Source organism: Gopherus flavomarginatus, chromosome 1 (genome assembly GCF_025201925.1).
Source record: "Gopherus flavomarginatus isolate rGopFla2 chromosome 1, rGopFla2.mat.asm, whole genome shotgun sequence".
Taxonomy (NCBI): Eukaryota; Metazoa; Chordata; order Testudines; family Testudinidae; genus Gopherus; species Gopherus flavomarginatus.
Genome location: NC_066617.1, coordinates 320,566,641 through 320,591,273, shown reverse-complemented (window position 1 = coordinate 320,591,273; position 24,633 = coordinate 320,566,641).

Sequence of the window (24,633 nt, the reverse complement as noted above, 5' to 3'; positions counted from 1 at the left end):
CTGAAAAAGTATGATTTGGTTGTGATCTACTTGCCCAGTAAATTTGTGTTCACTACAGATGCACTTGCCAGAGCAGAGACTCTCACCACAAAACCAGAGAAGACCTTAGAGATAGAGATGTAAGCCTATAGAGATAGGATTGTATAGTCAATTCCTGTAGCTAACAGGAAACTGCAACAAATAAGAAGGGAAATGGAGAAAGATGAATCATAGGTGATCCTTAAGAAATGATAAATGAAGAGTAGCCTGAAGAAATAATCAGTTGCTGTCCAAGCATAAGAGACTATTGGAACTTTAGACATGAATTTACAGTGACAGATGGGGTGATTTTGAAGGGCAGTAAAGTTGTAATTCCAATGAGCCTCTGAAAAGAAATGCTACAGAAGGTCCACAAGAGTCATTTGCAAACAACAGGCGCAAGAGGTGCTGTATTGGCCATGGATCAATCACAACATCACTAATGTGGTAGGAAACTGTTTTTCATGCTTGAAATATAAGCCATGCCAACAGGCAGACCTGCTGAGACCTCTTCCAGTTCCCCAAAGACCTTATGAGAAGGTAGGCACTAAATAATTTACCTGACAATCAATTGTATTTAATAGTCACAGATTATTCTTCTCTGTATCCAGAAATTTGCACACTGCACAGTACTAATAGTCAGTGATAGCTGGCATGAAGGGAATCTTCTCCAGACATGGAATTCCAGATGAAGTCTTTAGTGATAATGGGCCCTAATTTTCCAGTGCAGATTTTAGGCAATTTGTGATAGATTAGGATTTTCATCACAAAACATTAAATCCAAATTGCCCCCAATCAAATGGACCATGTGGAAAGGTCTACACAGACAGTAAAGAACCTTATGAAAAACAATTTTGACATTGGGGGAGATTTATATAAAGCTTTACTGGTTTATGGATGTACACCTCTGGAGAATGACTTTTCTCCAGCTCAGCTGTTAATAGGAAGAAGGATCAGATCTAATTTACTAATTACTGATAACTTGCTGAAATCTCACAACAATGAAACCATGCAGAAGATGAAAGAAAATCAGAGGTGGAAACAGAAATATTATTTTAACAAAAGGGCCTGTGATCTCCCATCTCTTAATCCAGGTGGTAGAGCGTGCCTGAAGAATCGCACCTCTAATACTTGGTCAAAGGGGTACCATTAAAGAACAGCTGCATCCAAGGTCTTATGTAGTCCAGACAGACCAGAGGGACTCATTTCAGTATAATCGAAGAGATCTAAGAGTAATCTCAGAAAGTTCCAAAACACTGACAGTTAATGTGGACTCTGGCATTTCCCAACTGACTGATCATTTATCAACAGACAATACAGAAACTGTCAAGGAACAAGAGAACAACTCAGACTCTAATGAAAGACTAAGATCAAAGAGGGAGATTAAACATCTCAAAAGACTCCTAGAGACTTACTAACCTGCCTGGAGAAGGGGTATTTGAGGAAAGTGAGTGGTAAAGACACACTCAAGAGTGATGTGCTGGTAATCTCTCCTCTCTAGGTAGCTGGGTTTATGGAAATGTATTAGATGGGTTGAGAATTTAATGTATGTGTTGTTTGAATTCAACAGGTTGAGAATTATGTGCAGAAGATGACTGTGTGGTTCAGGATTAGGGTAGAAATTCCACTTCCAGGTTTGAGTCCTGCCCAGATCAGAATCTAGAGACTGTTTGGTGACCTGACCATGATGAATGAGTTTCCAGTTGCAATTTCTACTTGGCAGAGGTCACATCACAAAAACTACCATTACAATTTAAGCTTACTTTTAGCTGTGTAGTTGGTCTCAGTAGAGACCCCAAAGCCGGAATGGGAATGGGGGCAGAACTACTCTTGCTCCCTAGGTCAGAAGTGGTCCCTGTGATCTAGCCTTGAGAAACACTCATGAGGCCGTGTAGAGGAGCTTGCACTGATGCAGCCTGTGCTTATATCTGTTTTGTGACTAGAGGATTCCAGTTTGCAGTGTTGTAAAGATTCAGATAACAATAAAACTGGAGTGTGTGTGTGTGTGTGGGGGGGGATTATATCCTGGCTCTTTGGTAGGAAGAGGATTCAGCACATTGTGTGAAAATTTACTTTTATATCTGGATTAACAGCAAGTTACCACCTTTCACTATTTTTTGCAATGCCTCATCATCATACACTCTGCTGAGAACATAACACCCACTTCAGAATCCTGAAGCTGCTGGCCTATAGGGGTAAGGAAAACATGTTTTGCAACAACATTGCATGGCTTTATCATGTTTTTAATATTATGTAACTTTAGCGCCCTTGTGGCCAAGATAGGGTCTGCTGTGCTGGCAGCTCTAGCCAAGGTTAGGCATGTGCAGGAATTCAGCAGGGAAAGTCCCTTCCGCCCCAGGGGCACCTGTTCCAACCCTCTCCCCTCCTCCCCCCTCCCGCCCTGGCATGAACACACACACACTGGACTAGTACAATTAATATAGGAATGGGAAATATTTATTCACAGAGGGATGAATGGAGAAAAACAACAGAGGGAAAGATAAGGGGAGTGGTAAAACAGGGTTATATTCAATACAAGGCCCCACAGGCCCAGTGGTACCACAGTCTGAGAGGACAGACACCCATCAATGCATCTACGCTCAGAGTTCAGGAATACTGGGCAAAGTTCCAGTCCAGTGGTGAGTCTTGGGTGCTCCTAGTCGTTTTTGGCACCAGTGAACTTTCCCCAACAAACTCCACTGGTGCCCTCTTCTGCCGCACTCTGCAAACCCACACAGAGTGACAACCTCCCCACTTAGATAGCTACAGCCTCCCTCCTTATTCCCAATTGCAAAGTTACAAGTCCCAGTACTTACAGGCCCCATACAGCTCTGGGTAGCAGTGATACTGGGTCCAGCTCTGGTTTATCCTTCTTGGGTGATTCCTCCTTGGCACAGGGCTCCTCCTGGCTCCTGTCTCTCTGAGGCTTTAGGCAGGTTCTTGGCTGCTTTGCTATGTGAAGGCCTGATTGCTGCAGCCCTTCTGTCCGGAGCGCCAGACACACACACCCTGTTGCTCTCCCTCTTTCCATCTCCCCGAAACAGCACTTCCTCATCCTGACAAAGATTTAAAGGGGCCATGTTTTCTAAACTCCAAAGAACTTACAATTATTTTATACTCTAAACTTTAAAAAGATGCTTTGTTTTTTAAAATATGTAGGTCTCACTTTATCGTTGACAAGAGTAGTATGTCACCTCTCACATTTACTACCACCTCTAGTTCTTAGTACAACAAATTACCTGTCCATTTGGCCCCAGAGACTTTTACTAGCTTGGTGCCAGCAAGGCTCTCTTGTGTTCTGGTTTTATCCTGTTTCCATGTGGCCCAAAAATCTATCCTATCTACATCTTCAATTGGATATGTTATTCATCACAGCCTAATCCTATATGGTGTCATATAGTATTGCTGTGTACTATTTCTGTCTTATACCCTAGAAGTGGCTGCATTTCAGTGATACTTTTATATAGTATATTATACATTTTGTAAAGAGCTTTGGGATTCTTCTGGATGAATAGTGCTATGTAGATGTAAGTCATTATCCTTACAGAAGGTAATTTTGAAACCCTGTTTGACTGCATCTTCATTTTCCTAGCTTGGCTATTTTAGAAAGGGTATCCATTCTTAGTGCATATTGCAGTATTATATCATCTCACTCCATTGCTTCAGTTTTCTAGATGTGTTAGCATTCTCTTTCCCTAGTAGTCACCATTTCATTGGCTCTTACTTGTAGATTGCAATTGTGATGGTGCCCCCCATAAGGCTTTATGGAAATATGCTTATGAATATATATGATATAACTGGAATATGTTCTGTGCTACATATGCCATGCAACATATCTATGTAAAGGTTATGATCTACTGAATCTATTAATCCTATTTGTATGCATGTACCATTTTTGTATGCAAAGTTATGAATATTGGCCGTGTACTGGCTTGATTTCTAAATAACCTTAGTAGAGCACCTGGTCAGTTCCTGGAGAAAGGAATTTGCAAAGTTAAGTGCCCAGTCAAGAAGTACTTAAGGAACAATGCATCTTGGAATGCTCCAATCCACATAAGAAGTCTTCCTGGAGACATTCAAGATACTATGTGGGCAACGGCTTCTGCCTGTAAAAACTGTGAGTCATGCATGGACATGTGACTTGCCCAGGTGACTCCAGAACTCCATCTTGGAGCAGGACTTTGCATAGCAGAGAGAAAGAAGTCTCCACCCACAAGAGAAAGTCTGTTTAGGCCCATGGGAGACCCCTCTATTTTGTCTTCAGCTGGCTAAAGAGACAGCCTCTCCACCCCCAAAGATACCTGAAAGAAACTGGAACAAAGGACAATAACTACAGTGGGTGTGAGTGATTGCTGGACCCAGACTAGAAGGACACTAGTCCGTAAAAGAAAGCTTACTGGAGCTGGTGAAGTGTTATTTGTATTAGTGTTGGGGACGCACTTGGCATAACCCCAGGTAATTTGGGAGAATGGAAGGCCATGAGAGCCGATGAAGTTCTCTTGTTCTGAGCCATAGTGTACCAGCTCCTCCATTTTGAGTTTTACTCCTCCATGTTTGACCTCAGGTTGCCCTTGTTGGGAGGTGCTACTCCTACTCCCTCTGTTGCTGGGCAGATTTAACCTTTGGGCGGGAAACTGAACTGTTACTAGGCAGACTTGGCCTTGGGCGGGGACAGTGTGAGTGACAGATCATGTTATAATGTGTATCAGTTTTGGTTCCAGTATAAATAGTTAGGTAAGCTGTTTGTTTGGCGCGCTTGATCTGAGTCCTGTGTGACTCCAGGCGTCTTATTTGAGCTCAAATAAAATTTGGTTACTTCTCCACCCTGGTGTGTTTAATTGGTTGCGAGGCACACCGGGCAACAGACCCAACCGTTGCCACCCTCGGGCACTCTGTGCCGGCAACAGTTTTGGCGCACAACGTGGAGCTCGAGGCAAAATTGTGACTCCTCTGATGGCCGACGGACGGCGGTCACGGCCGACACCCAGCCGGCACCGGTGAGTTTACCGGGGGCCTTGGGAGAGATGCGTCAGGCCGACCTCGGAGGACACAACGGTGCAACGCGATCTTATAGTGGAGAAGTAAGAGGGAGTTAGGGTAGATCGGTTCCCCTATGGAAGGTAGACGTCAGTAGAGAACTGGTCCCTCCAGATCACGGGGTTGTACAACGGTCTTGGTCCGGTCCCCCTTGGACAAGATAAGACCAGTCTGGTTTATTCCTGGCTTAATTACCTTCTGGTGTCCTAGGTTATCTGGAGTGGTTGCCCGAGGCTGGGGACGCCCAGTCGTTGTAATTCCCATTGGCTTCCCCGGGATTAGAGGCATACAATGGGTCAAGGGCATGGTGTGGGGCGGAAGGTACAGTGTTGTACTCCGCTAGAATGCATTCTCAGGTGGTGGAAGATCTTTAAGTCAAATGTGATCACGAAAGGTCAATTGACAAAGCTTTGTACAGTTGACTGGCCTCAGTATCAACTTGAGGAACAGGAGAGGTGGCCACCTGGAGGATCTCTTAATTACAACACAATCCTGCAACTGCTGTTGTTTTGTCAGCGTGCTGGTAAATGGGAAGAGTGTATGTATGTATTGTTGTTTATGTCGTTAAGGAATAGGTCTGATTTGTTGTCTGCTTGTAATTTGGTTGTGACTGGAGCACCAGTCAGTGTTTCTGTAGTGACTGAAACTCCCCTAAGAACTGTAATGCCAGAACCAGTGTCCCCTTCGGCCACTACCATGCAGCCATCTTGTTCAGCCACAGCTCCGCCACCTTGTGAGGCAACACATAGTCAGCCATCTTGTGAGGGGTTGTATAGTCAGGATAGGGCGGCCATCTTGGATAGTCAGAACGGGTCAGTCATCTTAGATACAGGCCTATCTCCTCTTGTTACTGAAGCCGCGATTACTAGGCCAGAAATTGAAGTGCAGTAAACTACCACCAGGCAAGTGTCTACCCAAGTACAGTCTGATCCTGTAAACTTAGAATGCCTAGCAAAACTTAAACACCTGACTCATAATTGTCAGGTCCTCTTAAAAACTTTGATCTCTGAGATTGAGCGGAATCAAGCTAGTCCCAAGGCAAGGGAGGAGGCATAGCGGAGATATGAGGGGAACCCAGCTAATGTTCCAGACCCCGTAGGAGCGGTCCCCTTAGCAGATCCCCAGTGGAACCCCAAGGACCACTGGGATTATACCTATGTCCTCAGGGAGAAAGAAAAGAAAAAGAGGCAGGCGGAAATGATGTTTGCTACAGTGCAAGCGGGCAGAGGGAGCCTATCGAAGGGCTGCAGCCGAGGCCGGGGAATGGAAAACCGTGGGCGAAATCGTCCTGGCCCACGAGAAAGGCGTCTAGGCCAAAATCAGTGTGCCTTATGCCAAAAGGAGGGACACTGGAAAAACAAGTGTCGCAATGGGAGGCCCATCTCTGTGATGAAAGTAGAGGATTGGGAAACAGACTGTTCCACCTCTGGAACCCCAAGTAAAAGTGCAGGTGGACAAATTCACAGATGGATTTTGTAGTACATTCTAAAGCAATGCAGCAAGTCAAATTGCTTGTGTATGTCCTAGACTACTGAAAAGAGAACTGTGTGAATAAGAGCTGAAGGTTTTAAGCATGTTGCAGAAGGCTTGAGTGAAGAGCAGAGAGTAGTGATAGAGAATGGAAAAGGAAAGTTGTTTAAATAGGAAAGACAGTTTTGGAAGTAGGCATGAAGGTATATTGTATGTTTTAAGAAGGACGAAGAATGTGATGTTGTTTAAGAAAAGAAATGGAAAGTGCTCTGTAAATATACTGTACAGTGTAAAGTACCACCCTGCATTTTACTCCTGGATAATAACGCTTCAAATGGTATCAGGGAAATGTCAGTCAGCTTGGAATACTCCCATCTTGTACCTATGAAAGGGTAATGAATGGGTTAAGACTCTGAACTCTTTTGTCCTAAACCCATATATACTGATGGCTTCATGATTTCGGTCTGCACTCCATTCAACAGATTTCCTTTAAGAGAGAGGACAAAAGGAGGGTTAAGCTGCTGTGGACCTAACTTCTTGCCTTTAAACCAAGCTCCTGGAGAACCTGAAGTTACTCTACAGACCTGTCCTTCCCTTAGCCCAGCCACGCTTTTGCTAGAATACAGAAGGAAAAGAAGAAACTGGAAATATCAGTGAAGACACATTGAAATTCATGATCAGACCTCAAGCAATGCTTCAGGCTAGAAACAGAGATTCAACAAGCCTCAAAAGCATATAAAGACCTGGAAATCCTCCTCTAAGCGGGATGCCCTAAAAAAGGATGCAGGAAGAAGCAAGGATCTGAGAGAAAAAAAAAATTTGAAAAACTTAAAGAATTAACCTCTTCTGAAGACAAGCTGTGAGTGGTACATCGTTGGCAGCAGCACTGTTGTGAATGGCCAAAGGAGGGCTGTAGGCCTGAAACACTCCATTCTGCTAGCACAGAAGAACAGACAAAGGAGAGCAGGATATGTTGGGGTGATCCAAGTAAACCCCCCCCGCGGCACCATCACCTCTGGTTTTTCAACAGCCAGTGAAAGCTCTTGGTAATCACGGACCCGGTTCTGCTGCTGCTGCTTCTCTAGAAGTTACACAGCTGGCACACAGCAGTTTCTCAACAGGACCTCTGGCAGTTTAGAATTCAGGCTTTCCAAACCCTGTCAGCAGTCTTTCTAAACCTTATAGTTCCTGGCTCAGAAGAGATGACTTTTGCTTTTAGCATATTGCTAACTATTTAGGACAATCGTTTTTATAGTAGGTTTCCCTCAAAAGGAAGGAGCAACTAGTGGTAACCATTGGTTCTGATGTCATCACGTCACGATGTTTACAGCCTGGAGTACAACTATATGTACTTCCCAGAAACACAGCAAGAAGACGCTCAAGCTGGCCCCAGAGCAGTGGCAACGGAGGCAGCAATGCAGAACAAGTATGCCTGTGTCCTCAAACCCACATCGCCTATTGAAGACTGTGAAGGCAGCCAGTAACTCCACATTTGCTAAGCCTGCTCGAGAGGAAAGGCAGTCAGATGGACAACCAGCCAGTCCTGAGAACTCTACCTTCAGCTCCTATCCTTCAGTTAAGGTTGATAACTCCCCACCAGATTTGAGGAAGAAATCATTCCAGAAATCTGACAGATTCCATGCAAGGCAGCTAAAGAGGGAAAAATGCACTGAAATTGATGTAAAAACACCTGACTCAATCTTAGTGAACACAGATCTGCTGGCGCTGATCAACAAGCATGTGTTCTCTGTCCTACCCACAGATTATCAGCAGCAGCTGCTACTGCTGCTCCCCGAGGTGGACAGGCAAGTCGGGGCAGATGGTTTGATGAGGATGAGTGGCTCAGCACTCAACAATGAGTTCTTCACTTCAGCTGCCCAAGGCTGGAAAGAGAGGTTGTCAGAAGGTGAGTTCATTCCAGAAATGCAACTAAGAATACGGCAAGAGACTGAAAAGGAGAAGAAAGTGGAGCTATGGAAGAAACGATTCTTTAAGAGTAACTATGGTCAAAGTTCTGGAATAAGTCCTGAAAAGTCCAAGAAACTAACAACATACATCAGCATTCGTGACACATAGGCCAGGAATCCACCAGCTGAACAGATGAAATGCATGCTACTCTCCAAGACATCAGCCAGTAAAGAAAAGAGAACTCCTCGGTCAAAGTCTAAAGTACAGGATGGCCCTAGGTATTGCAAGTCTCCCTACTCTGTTTTTGTGCTCTTCCCCAGGGTAGGTTAGGGTAGGTTAGGGTTCAGGCCTTTTGAAATTTTGTCGGGATTACCATGGCTTATGAATGGAACTCTGGTACTGGCAAGGGAATAGATATTGGAAATAATTTGTTGTCTCAGTATATGTGCTCGTTGTCTGCTGTTCTCTTTTCTCTTTTCTTTTCACAGGTACATTAAAGACTTGCAGTCTCTTCAGCTGGATTCCCCTGTCCACTCCTCGTTCGCACCTGGAAGGACGAACCCCTGCAGGAACGATGGAAGGGATCGCAAACAGTCCTGCCGGTATCCCACGCAGCAGCCAAGGCTAAGGAACATAAGAACTGGATACACCACTCCCAACTTAAGGCAGTAAGGAGACCTCCATTATTAGGTCAATGGACTGTCCAGCCTGTTGGTGACCAAGACAACAAGAACTTTGGACTGAAGTTACTGTTTAAAAGACTTTGAGGTTTAAAAGGGAAACAGGTTACTTATCTTGAGTGTGTTGGGTTATATAAGTCCCTGTTTATTGTGGTTTTGGACCCTGGATGTACAGTGTTTTGTTCCTTACTCCTCACCTCAGGAAAACATTATGAGTCTCAGTATGCTTTGTTAACATTTTCTTTTGGTAGAAAACGTTTCATGCTCTTAGTTATGGTTTCCCTAATTAAGGCCCAACTGTATGCTGGTTGAGGTTCCAATCCTCCCAATTTAATGATTAATACGTATAATGTCCTAAAGATTGCTTTTGCCAGCAAATTTAATCTCTTCAACTGCTGGATATGCTCTCAGATCCCCTATCATACAGCAAGGTTGCCCTGAAGAGTAATTCTCTGAAACTGGTCTAATCATTGCCAATGATGATTTGCTATTAAGGGAAAACAAGTCTTGTTATGCTATAGATAATAACTCCCGGTGTCCTTCTGGTTTTACCTACCTTCAACAAAAAGCAACAGCCAATTACATCTGGTTTGCTAATGAGAGCACCTGCCAGTTCTATGTGTCCCCCACTGTCTTTAATATCTTAGGTCAGAACACAGAAAAGGGCTTATGTACTTCTCTGCTAACAATTCTCTCATGAGTTAGAAAGAAGGTAATGGAATGGTGGCAATTGAAAATTTCTTTTGTATCTGTGGTAAATTTGTTTATAAGTGGCTGCCCCACAGATGGTATGAAAACTACTATCTAATATTCCTTGTACCTTCTCTTTGTGTCATGGCCCAATTCCCACCAGGGCGAGCCCAGGCAGTGCAGGTATCTGCAAGCCACCTCAGAGCCCATTGGTAAGGAAAATAGACTGAGTATAATCCACCTCCATTTCTATAGGGCAAAACAGATAACCTAACTCCAATGTAGGCTCTTGGTGTTCCTTACTGAATGTGCCAATAAAACCTTAGTCATTAAAAGGAGCCTCAGCTCTTAGCTCTACCAGCTTTGGCTCAGGGCTCTGCAAATTAAATAGACACTAAACTATATCCTAGCCTCTCAAGGTAGGGTATGTGTTCTCAGTTGTAATAAATGTTGTACATATGTCTCTAAACAAGCCCTCAAGCCCTTAACCAGTGGAAAACTCAGGAACAGGTGCCTTCCCTTTTTGACTCTCTTTAGTTGGTTACCTAACCTTGGTAAAATAGGTTCAAAATTAATTCGCTTTTTGGTAATAGGGGTAGTGTTATGCTTACGTGTGCTATTGTTGCTTACCTGTTGTAAGGTTATCAAGGGGAAAGGTTTGTTCTACAACCTCTATCACACTTATGCTGATGGCTGGCCACCTTCAGCATTCCCTAGACCCAGATTTAAACCAAGTGCTGTCATCATTTTATGAGAAGACTCAAGCAGGAGCTTTTTGAGTATTCTCAAAGGAGGGATTGTTGGGGACACACTTGGCATAACCTCAGGTAATTTGGGAGAATGGAAGGCCATGAGAGCCGATGAAGTTCTCTTGTTCTGAGCCATAGTGTACCAGCTCCTCCATTTTGAGTTTTACTCCTCCATGTTTGACCTCAGGTTGCCCTTGTTGGGAGGTGCTACTCCTACTCCCTCTGTTGCTGGGCAGATTTAACCTTTGGGCGGGAAACTGAACTGTTACTAGGCAGACTTGGCCTTGGGCGGGGACAGTGTGAGTGACAGATCATGTTATAATGTGTATCAGTTTTGGTTCCAGTATAAATAGTTAGGTAAGCTGTTTGTTTGGCGCGCTTGATCTGAGTCCTGTGTGGCTCCAGGCGTCTTATTTGAGCTCAAATAAAGTTTGGTTACTTCTCCACCCTGGTGTGTTTAATTGGTTGCGAAGCACACCGGGCAACGGACCCAACCGTTGCCACCCTCGGGCACTCTGTGCCGGCAACATTAGGTTTCTTAGACATAGACTTGCGTGTTCTATTTTATTGGTAATTCACTTTGTTCTGTCTGTTACTACTTGGAACCACTTAAATTCTACTTTCTGTATTTAATCACTTTTTACTTATTAATTAACTCAGCTGTGCATCTCTCTCTATCAATGTTTTAGAGGGCAAACAATTTAAGTTTACCCTGTATAAGCTTTATACCAGTTAAAATGGATTTATTTGGGTTTCAACCCTGTTGGGAGTTGGGCATCTGAGTGTTTAAGACAAGAACACTTCTGTTAGCTGCTTTCAGGTAAGCCTACAGCTGTTAGGGGACGTGGTTCAGACCCTGGGTCTGAGTTTGCGGCAGGCTAGTGAGCCTGGCTCGAACCAGGCAGGGCCCTGAAGTCCTAAGCTGCCAGGGCAGGAAAGCAGGGGTAGAAGTAGTCTTGGCACATCAGTTGGCAGCCCCAAGGGGGTTTCTGTGATTCAACCTGTCACAGCAATTACATCTTAAATCTCATAGCTGTACCTTGAGGCAGCTTGTTTGTCCTTCAGATAAATCGCAAGCCTGAAAGCTGTTAGTAATACCTTATGTAGATCATCTTTACAAACCACTTAAGTGTTAACAAAGTAAATTCTTTCACAATGACAGAGTCCAGTGTTACTGACAGATTTTTTTTGGAAGTGAAAATAAATCCTATCTCACTTGCAATATAGCTGGCTTGTGGGAGGGTTAGAAATCTCTCGTGAGAAAAACAAAGGGCTGTAATTCTATGCTGGTGAGTGTATTTAGCATAAAACCTTTTCATAATTAAAGCTGTGGACAAACATTGTTTATGCTTTAGAGGCAGCCAGTAAAGAAACAATTTGGATTACTCATCTGTTTGCCACTTCTGAGACCCACTATCAGCTGATAGCTGCACATAAATACTCTACATAGTTCAACAAACAAATGTCAAAAAATGCATGCAGAAAAAACCTCCTGGTAAACAACTTTTCACAAAAGACCTCACAGAGAAGCGGTTACCAGTGGAAGTGAATGACACAGCATATTTGCTTTAGGTATGGGTTTCTACAAGTTGATGTGTACATTTGTCCCTTGCAAAGCAATTAGTGTGATTGCAGATTGGCTTGAAGCTCTCTGAAGTGCTAATTTAGGCCATGCAATACACTAGTTATCTAACTGAAGAAATGTGCCGATGTAGCTACACTAGTGTAATTACACAGAGGTTGTGGTCTTTCAGAAAAAGATCAGCCAAATCGCACAAATCAGGATTTCAGATAGTCTGAATATAAAAATTACTGACCCTCCCACTTTACTTGCTACTGCCCATTAGTATTCAGTTGAAGGGGATGGTATGAAAGATTGTGCAGTGGCACATCTGGGACATTCAGCAGCAGCAAATGCCCTATACATGAACATATTTGCAGTGTCTGGCAGCAGCAATTTAATGTCTTATTATTCTTTAGGTCTGTGATTCAACTCTTCCATAACCACTTAAATCCCATGGCTCAGCATGTGTCATGTATGGCTGAAAATCTTGTTCTAATGGCCTATAAACCGTCAAAAAGAGAGGTGCCATTGCCCCCTTGAGTCAGCACAAGTCTTTCTGTGGGAATGCTGTAGAGGTTAGGTGATGAGGGTGGTCAACTAGTGTAGGAAAAGGGTACTGTGCAAGCTGAGGAAGGCTGCTTTCTAAGGAGGATCACTCACTGACAAACAGCTTGAAGAATTCCTGCAGGAGTGAATACTGATTGTCACCAGTGGCTCCTACACTGTACCATCTGCATAGAGGGAGGAGAGCATGGGGACACAATGGCAGCATGCCTCTAGATACTACTGGGATGCAAATAATAAATGGAGCCATGCTGCTGTGGCACGAAGGGCCTAGGAATTAGAGCAGCTGCCCTGTGACTTAAAGAAGTTTGCTATGGACCATGGGGCACCTGGGCTGTTGGAGGCCATACCACCTTATCCCTGCCATGGGTCCACAAGGCACTACCTGTCACAAGGTTTCATTGCCCTGGAACGGTTTCTATGCCTGGAACTTCTGATTCTGACCTCCATTAATGAGCAGTGCTTCACTGGGCATTTAATGGCACACAATACATTTAAAATGTCTCATTTAAGCAGCTATAAAAACTGATTATATTAAAATACAGATCATTCACTCCTATTGCGGTCAGGCCTCGTACGATAATGAAATGTGTGTTAAGAAATTAATTCTGTAGCTCTTCCTATTGTTAGTAATCCAACTGCACTCACTGGGATTATGCATCAGAGTAAGGGCTGCAGGATTGGGCCCATTACTTCTAGTTGTATTGGCCATATTTATTTTGCAAAGGTTGTGATTCTTAGCCCATACTGTTAGTTACTGTTTGTATTACAGTAGCACCTTAAGGATCACAAATGAGATGAGGGCCCCATTGTGCTGACTCTGCAGATTTTACAGAGGGTGGGAGGGGAAATTAAGTCACAGAGAGGTGAAGTGACTTGCCCAGTCAGGACTCTGAGGGAGCCTTCTCTCAGTGAGCATACTGTCTCCAGGGAAAGAAGCTTACACAGCTTCGACCTTCCTGGGTCTGACCTCGGAGCATTCAGCATCCCCTTCTCAGACGGTGAGCTTCCCCCAGTGAGTCTGCACAGGCGGGGCTCCTGGGAAAGCCAGAGGACCCTGCACCCCAACTCCACAGTCAGATGTGACTCTCAGCCAGCCAGTAAAACAGAAGGTTTATTAGACAACAGTCCAAGCCAGAGCTTGTAGGTACAGAAACCAGACCCCTAAGTCAGGTCCATCTTGGGGCCAGGGAGGCCAGGCCCCGGGTCTGGGACTCCCTCTCTTTCCCCAGTCAGCTCCAAACTGAAAAACTCACCAGCCCCTCCTCTGGCCTTTGTCTCTTTCCTGGGCCAGGAGATCACCTGATCTCTTTGTTCTCCAACACCTTCAGTTGGCACCTTTGCAGGGGAGGGCCCAGGCCATCAGTTGCCAGGAGACAGGGTGCTGGCCATTCTCTGTGCAGACATCACACTGGCCTTCTAAGGCTCTGCAACAATCACACACCCTTATCCCACCACCTAGATACTTAAGAAATGCATAGGGGAAACTGAGGCACCACATAGTATTCAGAGAAAACATTAAGAACATTCCCACTTCGTCACACCAAAGTCACACAAAAGGGCAGTTCTGCTCTCACTGCAGCATCTTACCCACTGGACCACTGTTTCTCAACAAGAGCAGCTCTAGCCAGTTCCCCCCACCCCTCTCCAAGTGGCCAAGATTTAAAAAAAGGCCAGCCAATCAAAAACACCAAGCAGCATAGTAGTTCAGCACCTGCCCTGCTCACCCACCCCCTAGAACTGGCTTTGTTTCTCACTCTTTTATTTGAAGTAAAAAAATATTTCATGACACCCCCATCCCTTTTATATTAACTTCAAAAGAGTAAAACAAATGTAACAATGATAAGCCGATATAATTTATTGAAAGCAGCAAAGAATCCTGTGGCACCTTATAGACTAACAGACGTTTTGGAGCATGAGCTTTCGTGGGTGAATACCCACTTCTTCAGATGCATGTGGTGGAAATATCCAGGGGCAGGTATATATATGCTAGCAAGCAAGCTAGAGGTCAGTTCAATCAGGGAGGATGAGGCCATCCTCAGGGAGGATGAGGCTTGCCAACTACAGAACCAGTTTCTCCTCTCTTGGTTTTCACACTTCAACTACTAGAACAGGGCCTAATCCTCCCTGATTGAACTGACCTCGTTATCTCTAGCTTGCTTGCTAGCATATATATACCTGCCCCTGGATATTTCCACCACATGCATCTGAAGCAGTGGGTATTCACCCACAAAAGCTCATGCTCCAAAACATCTGTTAGTCTATAAGGTGCCACAGGATTCTTTGCTGCTTTTACAGATCCAGACTAACACGGCTACCCCTCTGATATAATTTATTGGTGAGCTTTGATCAATTCAGAGAGAATACCTGTCCTTGAAGGATAAAGCTATGCCAAGATTGGGGGAGTGAGATTTTCTTTGTTTTGGATAATAAAATTTTCAATCTGTCACTACCCTCCTGATTGTCTTTCATGAGCTTCCTGGGAGGCTGTGACCCAGCAGTTGAGGATCACTGCACTAGAGTATTATAAAGCCTTTGCACTTCATGTTCTGTCTGAAAATGTAACAGGAAGATATTGTTGTCAGCTGTGCATTGTGCTGTAATAGAATAAACAGACTAAATCATTTGGATATAGGTGGTGAGAAAAACAAGGTACGTTATGTGACAACACTCCCCTCCAGAACTGTCAGGTGTGACTTTGTCACAATAAGCATCATCTGTTACTCAGAATAAAAAGTGTTATTTAGTAAACAGACTTTTAGTGAAGGCTTTGCTCATAAGAGCCCAACCAAGCTGAGTTTTTTCTTGAATTTAAAATTTCTACTGAATAGACACCCTATTCAATTAATTCTTATCATTAATACAGAAAGCTCTGTTCGTTTTAAATGCACCTTTTTCAAAGCCATCATCAAATGCCCAGAGAAGCAAAAGAGTCTTTTTTTCCCTAAAGAAAACTAACCTTATGGTGCTTGTTGTGATGTGAAGGGCTGATTTTTACATTTGCAGATAATATTGAAGATAGCACAACATGTATTGGGATTATACAGTGCAAGTGAAAAGCCAGAAGCAGAGGACAAAAAAAAAGTGTGAGCTTTATCTCATTATCTTTAGGAGCCTCCAGATAAAACTGTAAATGGATGTTTGCCTAAAGCTTGCCAATTCTCATGCAGCACTAATTAAAACATTGTATAAATTTGCACATCTTATGACAAGCACAAACCAGCTAAGTGGAAGTCTAAAATGCAAGCCCTGCTGACATTCATGTGACCTTTTTAATTTTGCATATTCTCATTATTTTTGCTCCATACAAGTCAGTCAGACTTTTTCGGGAAAGTTAATGATGACCTATTGGTAGAATCCTTTTTTATAGTACAGTAGCAGCCACAGGGTACTGTCAGGATTGGGACCTCACTGTGCTAAGTGCTGGAGGGAGGATGAGGATAACATTGATTAAAATCACAAAGCATGTTTTCTAACATGATGCATTTTTCCAGTATAGACATGGCTTTACTTTCCGCTTGCCATGGTGCTCCATGGATCCTGGGAAGCAGAGAATAGCTGGCTGTGAGGGAGTGTGCTTCAGCCATGTCCCCCATCTGCCCCCTGTATGTATCAGAGACAGGCTGGCACAATGGTCTTCTGCCAGCTCTGCAACATATGAGGAGGCCCTCTGCATATGGGTATTCTCAGGGGGGCATTTCTTCCATCTTCAAGGCCTCTTGATGTAGCCAGAGTGGCATAAAGGGACCTTAGTGTATATGAGAATCAGGCTGTCTATTCGGAATCCAATATTATATCCCACTTATACTGTGGGTAACTCTAGCAATGTGATGACTCAACCTGCGTCACCTTCTGGTGGTCATCCAGGGAATTAGCTTGCCATCTTCCAGAGCACCATCTGCAGGCCTGTGTCTCGCTTGCCGCTGGCCCTGAGTCCCTCCTGGACCCCAGTGCCCCTTTCAGTCCAGGGTGCTGCCCCCTGGCAGTACCCCCACAGATCTGGGTCTCTTCTCACCTCCCCACCACGCCTCAGGCTATGGCTACTGCTAGTCTGGATCTAGCCCCCATTAACTGGAGCAGACTGCAGTGTAAATGCCACTCATCACCAGCAAGGGGGTTTGGACCTGCTGCCTCTGCCTACCCTTGGGCTGCCCTCTGCAACCCCAGTACCCTTTTCTTGACCTTTAACAAGGCCTGCGGGAGTTTCTAGGCTGGAGCTCCCCAGCTCCTTTAGCCTTCCCTCAGCCCTGCTCCAGTCTCGGTACCCTGCTTAGCTCCTAGCAGCCAGCTTCAACCATCCCTCTCAACATTGGCTCTTTTGGCTTTTAGCCCCAGCCCCCTTATAAGGGCCAGCTAGGCCCTCATTCAGCAAGCCACACCTGTAGTCAGCTACCCACTCAGCTTCCCCAGCTGTTCGTAATCTCTCTTACTCTGCTGCAGCCCTCTCCAGGGCTGCTTTTATCCTTCTACAGTAACTGTTTGACACAGTACTTCTTCTCATACAGTTTTCTGGAGTCTCTGTCTTTTGTAACTCAGGCTTAATTGTCTTTTGCTCTAGAAGCTGGTTGGCTCCTGGTTCTATGCCCATAAGTCTCTGCATTGGCAACCCTAATAAAACATGATAAGAAGTACTATGATAATATAACTATGATAAATATGAATCCCTTGAACTTACCAGGGCTTTTTTTAAAAAATCACTTTCTTTGCTATTTGACCTATCTTTTCCGCTAACCTATTTGAGTGATTATAGCAAGGGCTTGACAGGAGGCGCTTAAAAGGACATGTTATGAGTTGCAATTAATTATGTATAGTGATCAAAATGCAATTTATAGTATGTTAGTGTTTCTTTATGTGTCGTGCAACAACTCAGTTAAAAAAGAGTAATCCACTAATATAGTAATCTTTACAGTTTAATGCCAACACATCTCTGCTAAACTTGGACCAAGTGTGATTAGAAATCTCATGTGGTTTCAGTGTTTGCAGATTTTTAACTTGGACACAACACACAAGCCAGATTCTCCATTGCCATGAACCATGTCTAATCATTTAGACACCAGGAAAATACAAATGATAAGTAGGTAGAACACACCATCAGTGAGACTGAGAGCAGTTTATAACTTGGACAGTTGCAACTGACTACACAACTGAAAAAAAAAAAGAGGCTCCTTTATCTTTGAATGCAATGATTATTATTACCACTAATATTAGTATTACCACAGTGATGGAGGATCAGGCTCCAATGCCGAAGATGAGTAACTTTTAGAAAACAGATAATAGCATATCCATTCTAACTTATACTGCATTTATTGTGGCAGAATCTGCATGCCTTTTAAATCATTTTTCTGTTAGTAACTCTAAATAAAACCAAAGTATGATTTGGCAGGTACAACATCAGGCTGTCACACATTTAAGCAGACTGTTGCAAGAGAATTTTCTACCAGTTAAAATCCAAGCACCTGGCAAACAGAATGTTCTGTAAAGAGATCAGTTTATTTCACTTGACAGTTTTATTAATCTTTAATCACCTTTTCAACACTTTCAGTGTCTAGTACCTGATGTTCCCATGGCTCAAATAAGGGACTTAAAAAAAACCCCTGCATATTTATTTTCCAGATTCTCGAACACAATGCAGTTCTGCTGTCATTTACTATTAGCAGTAAATCAGAGACAGAAATTGGTAAGATAAAGTGGGGCAGTAAAATAAAATTAAAGAGGGCTGTCAACACTAGATTTGTCAATAGTCAGGAGTTTAATGAGCTCTGCAGTAAAGGGCACTCAATATCTGCAACATTTCACAATGCCATTCAACACTCAGCAGAACAATATACTTTGGGAGAACATTACTGTGGTCTGAAATTATGGAGGTGCCTAGACAATACATTGATGGGTGCTTGGAGCAGCCAATTCCATTTTGCTCCCAATAGCCAGAGAACATATACCTCGGCCTGACCTTTCTTCTGAAGCCTAGCCATTCCTAGGTTTTCATCCAGACACCATGTCTGCCCCTGGTTCCCTCTGACCTGTGGGTAATGCCCACTTCTTATAGTCTAGGAGAGTTAAAAAACTGTACTGACACAAGGAGTTGGAAGAATTTACTCAGCAGCTGTAGGCATGGTTCTATCTCTCGCGAATAGAATGGATCAACAGAAGAGCCCCATGTAATGCCCAGTGGCTGAAGTGGGCTAGGGACAGTTCAGAGTCATGGCCAAGTGCTGCAGAGCTGGTCTGATAGCCGGAGGTTAAGTGGTGTTAGAGACAGTCCACGCCAGTGGTCAGAGTTCTCTCAGGGGATCAGTAGCCAGAAGATCCAATCCAAAGGGAAAGGTTGGCAGGATAGGTACGCAAGATAGGGTCAGGCAGCAACCAGCAGGCAATGGTCTGTTGCCCAGAAAGCTTCTGTTTCCTGTTGGGGTCTTTATAGAGTCCAGCTACCAGTGAGAATGGTGTGTGTCAGCCAATCAGAAGCCTGGAGTGTGGCTGCTGTGGGGCTGTAGGGTTTTAGCACTAAGGCTGTTGCTCAAGGACAGTGGTTCAGCACACTATTGTGGCGCAGAGATCAGGGATGCCATTTAGGGTCCCGGTGGTCCTGGATTTAAACACAGGGGTCCTGACACCTGCATCCTTCTGTAGGGTCATAGATCCTGCTGTCCTTTTACAGTGTCCCTAAAATATGCTAGCCAGATGAGCTGACAGGGCTGACTTTCCTCTTACCTACACTTGTTTAATACTAGTGTAAATCTGTTAATTTCAACAGAATTATTTCTACTTTACACTTCTGTAGGTAAAAGGATTAGATTAGTCAGCTTTGCTTGGTCAGATTTCCCTTACACTGGTGTAATTAGTTATACTGATCCCAAACATGTGTAAATGAGAGGAGAATTAGGATCTATTCATCAGGCATAAATAGAGAAAATTTAATGGGTGCCTCAGATGTGCACATGGGGCTCCTATTAAAGTCAATGGGTATAGAAGGCCCTTAGCATCTTTCAGGATAGTGTCCTGTGTGTGGTTAGTCCCTGCACCCAACCAGAGTTCATTGCTGGAGTGGGGCTTTGAATAGCTAAGTAGCTGGTTCTTGTATCAAGAAAGGTACTTAGATATCCAAGAGATGAAAACATCTTTTACAAGTAACCACAGATGCAATTTTGTGCACAGTTATTTGTGCCTGCAATATGTGGACACAAAAATGAAGTTTTTGAAAGTTCGGCTCTCCGAATTAAGAGGATTTCCTGAAGAAGATGAAACCAATGCCAGTGAAGGGCAGTTTTGGAGCCTAAAGCCATGAAATGTGGCTCCAGTCATGAAACCCTTACTCACATGAGCAGTCTGACTCACTCCCATAAGCAGTCCCTTGAAATCAAAATCCTATTCATGTGAGTAAGGAATACCCTGTATCAGTAAGGGTTAGCAGGATCATGCTCAATATCTCCTAAAAAGTGAATCAATTCATAAGTTTGAAAATCAATAAAGAAGAGCCCCTGAACTGACTCTGCCAGAAGTAACAACTCATGAATATGCACTAAGAATGTACACAGTCACTTTCTCTTAATTACATTACTCTAAAATATCAAGTACTCCTCAAATATGCAGTAGGTAATGCAGCTGTATTAGAATCCCATCCTATCGTTGACCCATGGAGGAGACATAACCCTGTGTTTGTAACAGAATGAGACTATGATTAGCTGCACTTCTAGATGTTTTAATGCTACAAGTGTGACCCTTCCGTCAGGTGGAGTTGGCGGCAACCAGGGCTAGCTTCCATATCGAGGGGTTCCTTTTCAACAATACAACACAGAACCAGCTTGAGCCTCCCACCCAGTAACCTGGGAAAATTACACACCATCCTTGGGTGCCTCTAAGAGGCAATAGCTCCCCTTGAGCAAGCACAGAGTGAGTGTAGAACAGAAACTTTTAATGAAACGAGGGAAGTCACCCAACATTAATTTGGGAAAATGCCACAAGCAGGATTCATAAATATAAAACCATGAGCAAAACACCCACCCCAGAGTACATTGGGCACTGTCTTTTGCCTCAGGTTCTTGAGTCCAACAACCAAAAGTTCCTTTAACATGCCCCTCCCTTCTCCCTCACCACACCCCATTCACAGTGGTTTTCCTTGGTCAGTGAAGACCCATAGTTCAGAGGTGCATCTCTGTGAGTTAACCTCTCACCTGGGGGGTAGGGGGGGGAGGAATGAAAGGAAGAAGGCACCTTACTTGCTCTGCTGTTCAAGCACTTGCTCTGGCGTGGCCACCCTACTGGCCTTTCGCTGCTCCACTCCATTGGCTGCTCCGCCCTGCCGACTGCTTGCTGTTCTGCCCTGCTGGCTGCTCTGCCAGCTGCTCACCACTCCTCCGGCTGCTCCACTGGTTTCCCTGCTGTCTGCTCCGCTGACTGCCCTGCCAACCACTCATCATTCCATTCCAGTGGCCACTCGTCACCGATGCACACTGTAACCTTATGCTGTGACCTATTTTTCTACTGTGACCTCTGCAGGTCAATCTCTTGAGGTTTCACCCAGCTCTCAGTGATTTTCAGCTCTTAATGGTGGAACTTCATTGCTGAAGTAGGCTGGGCAGAAATACCTGTTCCAACCCCCTCTTGCCCTTCACAAGGGTTTGGCATCTGAGCTTCCTGCCTAGAGAGTTCAGTGCAGTTGAGGGTGACCCCCTCAATCAGGACAAGCTAAGTACAGTTCTGCTTCCCTTTACTCATACAGTAAGGATAACAACATTTCATTACCCCTGCATTCAATATTAAAGTGATTTGTAACCCAACACCAGTCAAAGTTGATCACTTTAGGTGGTCTACACTACATGGTTAGGTCAACAGAGAGCTGGGTGGCTGGACCCTGCTCCTAACTTTGAGCTGGGATCAGAAGCTGGGCGGGGGGTTTCTTCCCACTCCCAGCTCAGTGCTGAAGCCCAGGTGGCTTGGGACCCTGCTCCCAGTTGGGAGCCTGGGTGAAAAGCCAGGGTGACTTGGATCCTGCTCCTTGGAGGCAATAAGCTCTGGGAGGTTTTCCCAGCCCCACTTCCCATGGAGAATTGGGGGCAAGAAGCCCCAGGTGGCTTCCTCCCCACTTAAAGCAAGAAATAGGGGGGCAAGAAGCCCTCAGAGGCTCTCTTCCCACTTGCAGTGGGGAACAGGGCTGGCAGGGGTGAGAAGCCCTGGGCAGCTTTCTCCCTGCTCCCAATGAGGAACAGAAAAGAGAAGCCCCAGGTGGGACAGAGCTTGCCAGGGGCCCAGGAGCCTGTGTGGCAGCCAGGGTCCTGGCAGGGAGCTGCCAGCAGAGCTGAGAGACTGGAGTCTCAGCTCTCCATACTGCCTCTTTTAGGTTAGTGGAAGCATTCCTGATGAGGATGTGCACCACCGACCCAAGGAGGGCAATATGGACATCCACCACCACAGTAGGTTTGTAGTGTAGACATACCCTTTGACAACACAGCTTTGTGTGGTTGTACCTAGGCAGAGTGGGTGTGTTCATGTAAATACAGTCTGGTCCTGAAGTCTTTTCCCCTACCCAGCTCATCACTAACTCAGGGAGAGCTCATTCAGATCCTGCTTACATAAGGAAAAAGACACAACTACAGTGCAAAATTTGCAGTACCCATGACTTGTCTATTTGTGTTTTTAAGTGGATTTCAGAATTAACTGTTCATAGGTATTTAACGTATGTAAGTCAGAGTGATCTGGATTGTTGTAAATCAGGGCAATTTTCTTGGATCCCAGAACATTTCAGCCAGGACATGTATAGTATCTTTTTGTTTTTTAAAAAAGGTGTGTGCAAAATCAATTTTGGATCATTATTTGCAAAGCTGGTCTTCCTTCCCTTTGGGGCTCACTGGAAACTTGCGTAACTATCAGAAGGGTTCAGTAGTTCAGAAATAAGGGCCTGATTCAAAACTCCTTGAAGTTAATGGAAAAAACCTCCCATTGACTACAGTGGATTGTTGGATCAGGCCCTAAATCCTCTGAGGTTCATTTCACAATCCAAAATACAGAAGTAAGTTCAAAGTCCAGTACACTGAAAAGTTGATTAAAATCAATACTTAGAAAGCTTCTGTGCTGTCCGTTCCCTTTTGATCTGTGGAAGCAAGCAGTTCCCTTAATAGTCTGTGGAAGGAAGCTTCTGTTTCACCTTTCTCTTATTTCACAGCAAAGCGATCAAAGTTCAGTGCCCATCACAACAGATACAGCACAAGACACATGCAGTTCAATATGCACGTCAGTCCAAGTGCCTAGGTACTGATAGTGAATTGTGATCAAGCTAATGTAGAAACAGCCAAACAAAATATCTGTCAATTTGAATGCCTCAAACATTGTCCTTAGTAATTTTCTATTTCAGATCCTATTTATCAAGTGCATACTTCCATTATGTCATTTTGTTTAGACTTGTTTTTATTGACTGAGTAAATAACTCGATTACAGTAGTTACAGTTTTCCCTGTGGCAACAAGCTGCCTACACTTCTTTAACTGCACTGTGAATTAGGAGATCCGACATTGTCAAAAGCCACTGAGCTCCCTGTCCCTGGAACTGCTTCTCCTCCATTCTGCCAAGATGAGTGAAAACTAGTAGCTTTGCCAGTACGTCCCTCTGGGTCTGATATATATGACAGAGGTAGGTAATGTCTGGGGCAATGTTTCATTTCTATCATCTGTTTTTTAGTAATACATTTGTAAACAATTTCTCGTGTCAGATTGTTTTCTGTTCCTAAACATATCTTGAGCATACTGTGTTTATAGCAGTAATATAAACAACAACAAAATCCCTAACTTTATTCCCAGCACAACTCTGGCATTTTTTATCACAATGCAAAATCCTTGGTTGGCCAAACAAATTAATACCTATAAGTCGTCAATTTTGTATCTGTCACAGAAACCTGACTTCATTAATAAGACATGCATTAGTGGAGAAATTATGCATCTCTGGCAATATTAAAATCCACAAAGATTAGAATATGCTGGAACATATATTTGCATAAATAATGCCCCCTCCCTGCTTTTTCTAAGTCTTTACAAGGAGACAGAGTAGAATTTGGTCTGCAAAATTGGCTAAGCACATGAAAGGTTTGAGCCCACTCTCACTGGAGTCAACTGCAAAGCTCCCATTCAATTCAGTAATAGCAGGAACAGGCCCAAAACAAATGGCTTTAGTTTTTACTCACGCATTTAAAACTGATAAAGGAATTGCTTTTTAATGCAGTGCATAGATAAGTAGAACTTACTGCTACAAGATCTCACAGACTGAGAGTTTAGTAGGAGTCATATGAAAATAAGGCTTTCCACAACTGCATTAGATAAAATAAAAATGCACAAGGATATATGTTTATAATGGATAAAACTGTAATGTTTCTGGGCATAAACTAACCACTAACTGCCCAGACTCTGAGTCATTCTTCAGTGGAACTAAATCTACCCTGTTTTCTGAACTGATACTGAAATGATATTGACAACAGTGAGGGAGTTCTTAAAGGGGGAAAAAAGAGGAATCTTGGTCAATTATTGTTCTGTTTTGGAAACTTCAGCACCAGCCGAATAACTGTGCCCACTGGTCCCAAAGAAGTGCCTGAGAGGCCAGGGTGCTCAGCATCTTTCAGGGCCATGACCTCAATCTAAAGCTAATCTCTCTTGTCAGGTTTGAATCAAACTGGTGGGGCAATGTAGGGAGCATGTCCTGGCCTTGTCCATGCTGTACCCAAGCAGAAGTTTCCTTTGCCTAGTCATTCCTTGAGCCCCCTGGGAGATTAATAAAACTGCCAAATGTGATATAGTTACCATTACACACTGGACCGAGGCCACCACCAACGAACTTCACAAAGGTCATTAAAACAGTCTGATGATGGCTGTTGTGGGCTACAGACGGGGATAGATTTGAGCCAGTAACCTGGAGGTGAAAAGCTTCATGCTCCACTTTCATGGCACTAAGTAAATATAAGAATAAATAAAAAA